We start from the raw sequence: 10,349 nt of genomic DNA, 5'->3' as shown, positions 1-10,349 counted from the left end.
TAAAATATTGGCAGGGCCCAGGTAAGACCTGCCCCACATAATCAATCACATGATGTGTTGCAGGCACACCATTTGAATGGCAATGCCCATCAATGCCCTCTGGGCCCCTCAAATATTTTATGGGTGGGTGCTGAGGGGACCTTGGTCTCTAGGAGTTCTGGTACTGTTACACAGCACCCTAGTCTCTGAGTTGAATGAGGCACAGCGGAGACTGTGGTGTCTTTAGGATATATGGGTTTTTTAAAACACCTATCTCCAGCCTGATGGAAGGGTTCACAGCATCAAGACCCTAAAAGGGTCTTGTTTCTCCCCTAACCTCAGCCTTAGTTTCCAGCATAAATCGGCTTCTGGCTTACATAACTCAACTTATCTGTGGCGTTATCTGTTGAGGGAGTGGCCCCCCTCATCTGCTGACTCACACAGAGCTTATTTCGTCCTCCTCAAGAAGCTAGTTTTGCTTGATTAACTTTTAACACTTCCTGGATCCAGGGATTAGAAGAATCTGGAACCCAGATCTAGGGAACAGTGGAGTCTGGCACGCAGCTTGACACCCCCAGCTCATAACAGTTCTGCCACTGCTGCTTCTCCCGCCTGGACCAAGGAAAGCCAGCTATGTGCCGCTGGTCCTGAATGTGGAGATGCAGTTTTTAAAGGCACAATAACTCTGTTCTGCCCAGTGTACTAGCTTACCTGGGAGCAAGCCCCATAAACCTCAAATAAACATACTGTATTTTTTGCTCTATAAGACGCACTTTTCCCCTCCTAAAAAGTAAGAGGAAATGTGTGTGCGTCTTATGGGGCGAATGCAGGTGGGAGGCTCTGCTCAGCGCTCCCTTTAAAGAGCCGCGTGGAGCGTCAGTCCCTTCTCCCTCCTCGGGGAAAAGCCCCCAAGAGCTGCAAACACGCTCCACGTGCTCTTTAAAGGGAGAGCAGCTCTTGGGGGAGCCTTCCTCCCGCTGCCAGGCGATCCCGCTTGCTGTTCTGGCTTCTGGGATTCAGAATATTTTTTTTCTTGTTTTCCTCCTCCAAAAATTAGGTGCGTCTTATGGTCTTATAGAGCAAAAAATACGGTAATTCTGAATTAACCAAGTATACCAGTGTACAGTAAGTTCAGTGATTCTTAAGGAGTGGGAGCCCTGCAAGTTGTTGTGTTGCAGTGGGGCAACTTCCCTTGGGTGCCCCTCTTTCATCACAGGCCAAACTATGGAAATTGCAAGGACTGCTTGGAAATAAGACAGAAATGGGAAAGTGTACTAAAGGGGAGGGAGAAAAGCAGCTCTTTGGGTCACCACAGATTCCTAATGCCCAGTGTCCAAGCAACTCAGCTATCAATCATAGATCCGACTTCACTCATTTGCTAAAAACAGTGAAAAACAGCCACCACACACAGAAGCATAAATACAATCATATTGTATTGGTCCAGCTCCGAGGGCCTTCTGGCAGTTCCCTCACTGCGAGAAGCCGAGTTACAGGGAACCAGGCAGAGGGCCTTCTCAGTAGTGGCACCCACCCTGTGGAACACCCTCCCATCAGATGTCAAAGAGAAAAACAACTACAGTTACAGACACTTCAGGTTATAGACTCCGCTAACCCAGAAATAGTACCTTGGGTTAAGAACTTTGCTTCAGGATGAGAACAGAAATCGTGCAGTGGTGGCGCGGTGGCAGCGGGAGGCCCCATTAGCTAAAGTGGTACCTCAGGTTAAGAACAGTTTCAGGTTAAGAACGGACCTCCAGAAAGAATTACCGTAAGTTCTTAACCCGAGGTACCACTGTACCAGATTTTTAGAAGACATCTGAAGGCAGCCCTGTTTAGGGAAGTTCTTAATGTTTAATGGACTATTGTATTTTAATATTCTGGAAGCCACCCAGAGTGGCTGGGGAAACCCAGCCAGATGGACGGGGTATAAATATTATTATTATTATTATTATTATTATTATTATTATTATTATTATTAGGCTATGGTTTCTTGCTAAGAAAAACCAGGTCAAATAGAGGGGAAGTTCAAGTACGAACAAATGAAAGCAACTTTATCTGTTAGGTGTTTAGCAAAGGCACAGGTGTAGCTCCTTACCACCATCTTTTTAATATTCTGACTATGGTTTAAAAATAAATTTTAAAAAATCTCAGGATATCAACATATAGAACAAAATGCCATGAAACAACCAAGCACAAAGTCACCCAGCACATCTTCCTTCCATCAAGGGCATTTTGAACCAATCTCAGGGCTCATACAGAAAACCTGAGTGCCGTTTGCTCTGATTCAACAGTAAAATGCTGGTTTTATCAAACCACTACAACATGGGTTTTAAAGCACAGATCTGTGCCTAGTAACATGTCTCAAAAGGAAGTCCTGATGAGCCCTCACTGTCCAATCCACATTATTACAGCAAGTCTCTCCGAAGCCCTAGAATCATAGAATCATAGAGTTGGAAGAGACCACAAGGGCCATCGAGTCCAACCCCCTGCCAAGCAGGAAACACCATCAGAGCACTCCTGACATATGGTTGTCAAGCCTCTGCTTAAAGACCTCCAAAGAAGGAGACTCCACCACACTCCTTGGCAGCAAATTCCACTGTCAAACAGCTCTTACTGTCAGGAAGTTCTTCCTAATGTTTAGGTGGAATCTTCTTTCTTGTAGTTTGGAACCATTGCTCCGTGTCCACTTCTCTGGAGCAGCAGAAAACAACCTTTCTCCCTCCTCTATGTGACATCCTTTTATATATTTGAACATGGCTATCATATCACCCCTTAACCTCCTCTTCTCCAGGCTAAACATGCCCAGCTCCCTTAGCCGTTCCTCATAAGGCATCGTTTCCAGGCCTTTGACCATTTTGGTTGCCCTCCTCTGGACACGTTCCAGTTTGTCAGTGTCCTTCTTGAACTGTGGTGCCCAGAACTGGACACAGTACTCCAGGTGAGGTCTGACCAGAGCAGAATACAGTGGCACTATTACTTCCCTTGATCTAGATGCTATACTCCTATTGATGCAGCCCAGAATTGCATTGGCTTTTTTAGCTGCTGCGTCACCTCCATGAGTTTGTTTAAAACCTGAAACAACTTAAAAGTTAAATGTAATTAAATAGAAATTTGGTGCTTCTGGGCAGGATAAATAAAACAGCTGTATATAAATCCCTGTTTATGACTGATGTATATTGCAAATAAACACACAGAGAGAATAGCCTCCATTTGATTATTATTTAACAATGAGTGCCTGGCTGACTCTTCAGCTTCCGAAGTCACAAAAAGCAACAGAAGACTCGCTACATGCCTTGATCCCTCAGCCTTTATTTTAGGCAGACCTAGAAGCCTTGAAGGTGGCTCAGTAAGAACAGAGGCGCCTGTCTAGCCAGAAGCATTGTTCTCTGAGATAAGGGCCGTAGCTGAGCTTATTCTATCAAACAATGGCCCTCCAGATGAAACAATTGGCTCTCCAGATGTTAATGGACTCCCCTTTGCCCCAGCCAGGATGGTGAATGCTCAGAGATGGTGGAAGATGGAGCCCCACAAGATATGGAGGTCCACAGGTTCTCCAGATCTGCTGGCAAACATGAGACATTGGAAGCCTTTCCCAGCAAACCCTTGTTAATGACCTGGGATGGTTGTGATGATATACAGTCGTACCCTGGCTCTCGAACAAATTGGCTCCCGCACGATCGAAATCCAGACGTGAGGGTTCCGGTTTTCAAACGTTCTTTTGGAAGCTGCACTTCAGTTTCTGGACATTTTGGAGGTCGAACGGACTTCCGGAATGGATTCCGTTCGACTTCCAAGGTACGACTTGGCAAAGGAAAGTCATGATGCACATACTCAAAGGCACATCCTTCTTCATTATTGCTTCGTAGCTGTCTCAAAATCCTGGGGCTGCCCCCCATTTCCCACAACACAACCTTCTCCTCACCCTAGGCCGCCACTCACCTGCCTCCGCAACGGAGCTGGCAAAACAGGTTGCCAGGAGCAACACCCAAACTCCCTTCATCTTCTGCTGCACCTTGCTATGTGAGAGAGGTCCTCTGTTGTAGGCCTCAAGATTTTGAAAAAGGCTGCCAATCACAGGAGCGAGACTGTGGCTCTGGTGCTCCAGCACACCCAGTGGAGCTGTCAACTTTTGTGTAAAGGATATGTACTCAGCCCAGTAGATCTTTGACCTTCCAGGCACAGGGCATCATGACTACTCACTTAAACGAGGAAAAAAGAGCCAGCATTCCATTGGAACACAATTAGTACTAGCAAATAAAAAATTATTGGGTTATATAATTTGCTCGGAGTTAGCAGAGAACAAGGACGGTGGACTCTCTGGCATAATAAAAAATGATGATGGTTCAACAACCCTACACTCTCCAGGTAGAGTTGATTCTTCTTATGTAATACAACACTTGATTACCAGAGAATGTCTGGCTTTGTGGACCAAAAGCTGTACCGGGGGTGGCTCATCCCATTTCGCAGTTAGAGCTAAAACTAGGAGGTGCCTTGCCAGCTCTTGGCAAAGCTAACAGACAAACTGCGAGGGAAAAGACAATAGTGACTTTGAAAAAGAATGGGAACCTTTTACATCATATCTGCAGAAACAACAAAAAAACACCAGAGTCATTGGCAGGATTTAAATAAATGTTTGCAATTTTATTTACACAAAACAGGAAACTTAATAGTATGACAATATGGAAGTATATATAAACAGCAGAATATAATATGAGATGTAATAAACCAGGGACGTTAAGTTGAGGGAAGTCAGCAGGGAAGGGGGAAATTGAAATCTGAATGTAATGTAATGATTATAGATATTGTTTTTTGTTTTTTTTTTTAAAAAAAACCCCCAATAAAAATGATTTAAAAATGATTAAAATAAATAAATAAAATAAAACAGCAGGTGTGGTCCCACCCTGCCACCGCAACTCTTCCAACATTTCCCCAATGAAAATAGAGACGCCTCATTCCATAAGGCTAATTTTACTATTTATACTCCACACATCTAACTGAGATGCCCAAGCCACTCTGGGTGGTTTCTAATATAAAAAAACCCAGAATACAACATTGAACATTGAGAAAACAAACATCCCTATACAGGATTGCCTTCAGATGGCTCGGGGGTCAGATAACTCTATACCCTCCAACCTATCTCTGATGAAAATAGGAACATCCCAAGAAAAAGCGGGACATTCTGGGATCAAATCAGAAACCGGAACGGCTTCTCTAAATCAGGGACATCCCTGGAAAATAGGGACTGCAACTTCCACCACTTGCCGTGCCACCTTCACCACCGGCAGAGAAGTAGCAGTGCCATGAGCACCAATTTTGGGCGAGAGCTGGAGCACACCACAAGATCTTGTGTGATTAGGGTAAGATCTCACCTGAAAACAACACGGAGGCCAGTGGTGGAGGTGGCAGGTTGGCTGTGGGGCCACTGCCCAAGGGGCTTCCCCTTCCCCCCACCTAATGCCTGGGCCAGGGTGAAGCGCTTGCCGCAGGTGGCAGAAGTGCAAGAGGTGGCAATCTGCCCCATCCACTGTTCCCACTGCCGCAATCATCATCATGATTGCCTGTATCATCATCATCATCAAACCTTTCTTAAAGAAACTGTGCCCATGGTATACCTACTTTCCCCCTTCTCATTTTGACTCCCCAGCTTCATATTTGTCTAAATTAACCATCCCAAAATACAGACGTGCCTTTACATTGGCTAGATGGGATGCTCTTCCTTCTGCCGTACTCGAAGGTCGTTACCAAAAGACTCCATTTGAAAAACGACTCTGCCCATGTGGAGATGGTAACACGGAAACAGTGTCCCATGTCCTTCTATCCTGCCCTATTTACAAAGACCTAAGGAATGAGATTATTACTCCACTTATTCTCTCCAACCCCGGCCGTTCACCAGACATTACACTGTATTTTCTCTTATCTGATACGGATAGTCAGATAACAGAGAAGGTCGCGAGGTACATCGAGAGAGCTGTAAAATTGAGGGCCACCATCTGAGTGACAGACTTGATCATCTGACGGACCCCCTTTTGCTTGTTCTTTTCTTCTTTTTATTCTTATTTTTATTTTTATTTTTAATTCTTGTCTAGCTGTGGCCTGTTGGCTTTGCTAATAAAGTTTTGATAAATTTTAAAAAATTTGATCAAACCTTTTACTGGCATCACATGCAAACATCCAAAACAAATCAGTACAGAATCACCACTTCCCCAGTGGCACAAAACATTTGCTAAAAGAAAATAGGCAGAGCAGTCTATCCTCACATCTCTAGGTCTCCAGGGAGATCAGACATCTGCAGTGTATTTCGACGACAAAAAACCAAACAGAGATATTTAGCCACTAACTTGATGAGCTCCTAATCATTCCCCAGTAATAGAAAATGTATGACCTCCGACTCTGGTTTCCATTTGGGGATACTGTACAGAGTTGATCTAGAAATTGCTGACGGAGATCAGCATATAGTTTACAATTGAGAACCATATGTGTAAGGCTTTCCACCAGGTGGTCTTCACATGGGCAAGTTCGTTCTCCTTCCACCCTGCCTGAGAACCTTCCCCAAAGGAAATCTGATGAATATGAATTAAACCTGGCCAGTGAAAATGCCCTTCTTTCTTGAGTAGCAGAAATTGAAGGTAATTGTGGTTAATTTCATGTGCCCAAGAAAGTTGAAAATAAAGAGCGGAGCATGTTTTCTCTGCTGCTACTGTTAGTTCCTTGCGTTCAATATCCCACAACCTAGTTTTTATTATAGCCTTGGCAGATGGTAGGGACATCGATCGCAAAAGTTCCACCAACAGCCCAAGTTGCTGTACCTTCTTGTTAAACTGTTGTAGCCCTGGGGAAAGAAAGGGGTCTAACAAAACTTCGCTGAGGAGAGGATCTTTATCTGATGTAAGGCAGAGTTTAATGGTTTATTATGTTTTTATATACGTTGGAAGCTGCCCAGAGTGGCTCGGGCAACCCAGCTAGATGGGCAGGGTACAAAACAATACTCTTTTTCTAGAAAAGAGGTGCCAGAACTCACCATGAACACCTCACTTGTTCTCTTATACAGTCGTACCTTGGAAGTCAAACGGAATCCATTCTGGAAGTCCATTTGGCTTCCAAAATGTTTGGAAACCAACGAGCGTCTTCTGATTGGCAGCAGGAAGTTGGAATGGCTTCTGTAAATCTGGGACTGTCCCTGGAAAATAGGGACGCTTAGAGGGTATGATTCCTGAGAAGATCCAGAATATGGAGGCTGCTGCCAAGAAGGGCCAGGTCACACCGCCACCTCGAAGGACCACAGAGGATGGCACTGCTAACAGTGCCTCCCCAGCTGATTTTAGAAGCATTTTTGTTAGGGATTGTAGGACAAGACCTGCCAAGGGAAATGAAGAATTTATTTATGTATGTGTAATGGTTCTAGGGGTTGCTCGTGCGGAAGTCGTTGCCACACCTGGCTGAGTTACCTGGGTGAACCCGATTCTGTCTGGACAGCCACTCACCCGTGGCTGTCTCAGTCGCTGGCAGTATCGGTCAGTGGGCGTTTCTTGAACTTCTTCCAGCAAAGAAGCTCTTTGACGCCTAGTCTCCGCCTACTCTCCCTGCGTGGAAGCCTTCTGCGCAGGGAGGGTGTGGGCAGCGGAGGACCCGTGCTCTCCCCGCTGGTCTCCGGCGAGGAGTCATGGAGCCACCTCGCCGATTCCCCCATCTGCCCCCCTTCTCCACTGGTGCTACGCTGATTTCCCTCCCCAATAGCTGGGCTGCTTCTCTCCCTCCTGGGACGCTTTCCGTAATCCCTCTGGAGCCCTCCCTCTTCCTCTGGCTCCGATGGCAGTTCCCTGACAGTATGCAACAACAGCGGCAAGAGTCTTGATAGCACAAGGATGGAAGAATGAGGAAATCCCGACGAAAGAACAATGGCAAGAGAAATTGATGAACTATGCAGAAATGGCTAAATTGACAAACAGACTTTAAAGAAGAATGAAAACATTTTACGTACAGTGGTACCTCTGGATGCGAACAGGATCCGTTCCGGAGCCCCGTTTGCATCCTAAGCAGAACTCAATCTGCGTCTGCGGTGCACATGCCGCAATTTCATGCTTCTGCGCATGCGCGTGACGTCATTTTAAGCGTCTGCGCATGTGCGAGCTGCGAAACCCGGAAGTAACCAATTCCGTTACTTCCGGGTCGCCGCGGGACGCAACCTGAAAACGCTCAACCTGAAGTGAATTTAACCCGAGGTATGACTGTATTACTTAAAAAGACAACAAAATGAATCAGACTCCTTGGCAGGTTTTGAATAAACATCCACAAATCTATTGATTATTAATGTAGTAGATAGGTAATATAAGGATTTATACAATTTTACAGTATGCAGAGAACAATATTTAGTTGAGAGATCAGAGAGAGGAGCTGAGGGAAGTCTTGTGGGGGGAGGGAGGGAGGGTTTGATGGGAGGAAATAGGGGGGAAATGATGAATATGAGATGTTTTTGTTATGTACTGAAGTTCTCACCCTGGGCCAGCAGGGAGATACTGTAGATAGTTTTCACTCAGGTCCACATATGCAAATAAGGGATTGAAAGTGACGTTCAGTGATTGGATAGTTACAGAAATTGGTTACAGTTGCGTTGTACTGGAGCTCTATATAAGCAGGCTGGCTGAACCCTTCAGTTCAGTTCTGTTCTGGCCTGTGAATAAACAAGAGCTTTTGAAGAATCGCTGTGCCGTCTGATATGTTCACCCACAAATTAACAGTTTTGATACGTTGTTATGTTGAAATTGTTAATTAAAAAAAAACACCAGTGCCTCCTCAGCTGATTTCAACAGGCAGGGAGATCTGCCCAGGAGGATGTGGTCTTCTAAGTAACTGGTGGCCAAATTTATCGAGACTTCTTTATCTAGACATCTTGAATTGGGCTCAGAGGTTGATTGGCAACCAGTACATGTCATCGCAAGTGGAGTGATATGTGATATGAAGCGCACCGGGTGCAATTTATGTGCCGTCGTCAGGAGCAACGGCATATACGATGTATGGCAACAACAACAACTGATTCCAGAGGTTATAATGGCAAGCAGGTATGTTTTTGCTTTTGGACAGAAGAAGAAAAAGCACAGCACTCTGAGAGCAAAGTTTACAGTGCAATATAAATACTTTAACTGCTTACAGAATCTGAAAACAAAACACCTTGAGAAACATAATCTCTATTCAGAACTTAAAACACACACACACACATACAAAAACCACCAGCAGCAATAAAATCATTTTCTGCCATGTCTGGAAAATCCCCTGAAATTTGATGTGCATGGGAAAGGAATGCCCGTTTTAGGGGCCGCAGCTTGGAGGCAGAAAGGAGGAAAAGTGCGTCCCCCCAAAGTATTCTATTAGCCCTATTGCACGCTTCTCGTCCAAGAAACGACACTTTATCATAAATACATGCATTTCTAAGGCATTCATCCACACAACCACCCTGTGTAGCATTCTATTTAAAAAACATTTATAACAAAATAATAGCGAGGTAAAAGCTGTGGCGGTGTGGACGCAGGTGGCGCTGTGGGTTAAACCACAGAGCCTAGGACTTGCTGATCAGAAGGTCGGCGGTTCGAATCCCCGCAACGGGGTGAGCTCCCATTGCTCTGTCCCTGCTCCTGCCAACCTACCAGTTCCAAAGCACGCCAAAGTGCAAGTAGATAAATAGATACCGCTCCGATGGGAAGGTAAACGGCATTTCCGTGCGCTGCTCTGGTTCGCCAGAAGCAGCTTAGTCATGCTGGCCACAGGACCCGGAAGCTGAACGCCGGCTCCCTCGGCCAATAAAGCAAGATGAGCGCTGCAACCCCGGAGTCGGCCACGACTGGACCTAATGGTCAGGGGTCCCTTTACCTTTACCTAAAAGCTGTTACTTGGCAGACCAAAACTATGGCTAAAGTGCTATAATGCTTGGCACACACAATGATAGAACACTCTCCATCTGTCACATTCCTTGTCCTTTTTCTCTCCTTTTATTTGCCAAAGAAAGATCTGATTTGGTGGTGGCTATTTAATCTTTCCAAAATGCCCCACATGGTGTATTGATCCATGTGGCTTTCTGAAAAACTGCCTTTTCACCCCCACACGCCTGGTACACAGTTAACTCCCCAACAAAAGGAATTTGAATGTCACACACACACGATTTGCCATGCTTTTAAATTCTTTTCTTTTGTAAAATGCATGTGCTGCTTAATTGCAAATAGAATCTCTCATTTTACGAAAAAATAAACCAAATATTAAAGGTAACAATAAAAGGAAGAGTTAAAAACAGGAAATCCAAAAATCGAAAAAAAATTAATATTATAAATTAAAATCAGTTCCAGAGTGAGGTATTGATGGTGATATATTAGATTTGAATCTAT

The sequence above is a fragment of the Podarcis cretensis genome (assembly GCF_951804945.1).
Source record: "Podarcis cretensis genome assembly, chromosome: 13".
NCBI classification, from domain to species: domain Eukaryota; kingdom Metazoa; phylum Chordata; class Lepidosauria; order Squamata; family Lacertidae; genus Podarcis; species Podarcis cretensis.
This window is presented reverse-complemented; position numbering follows the sequence as displayed.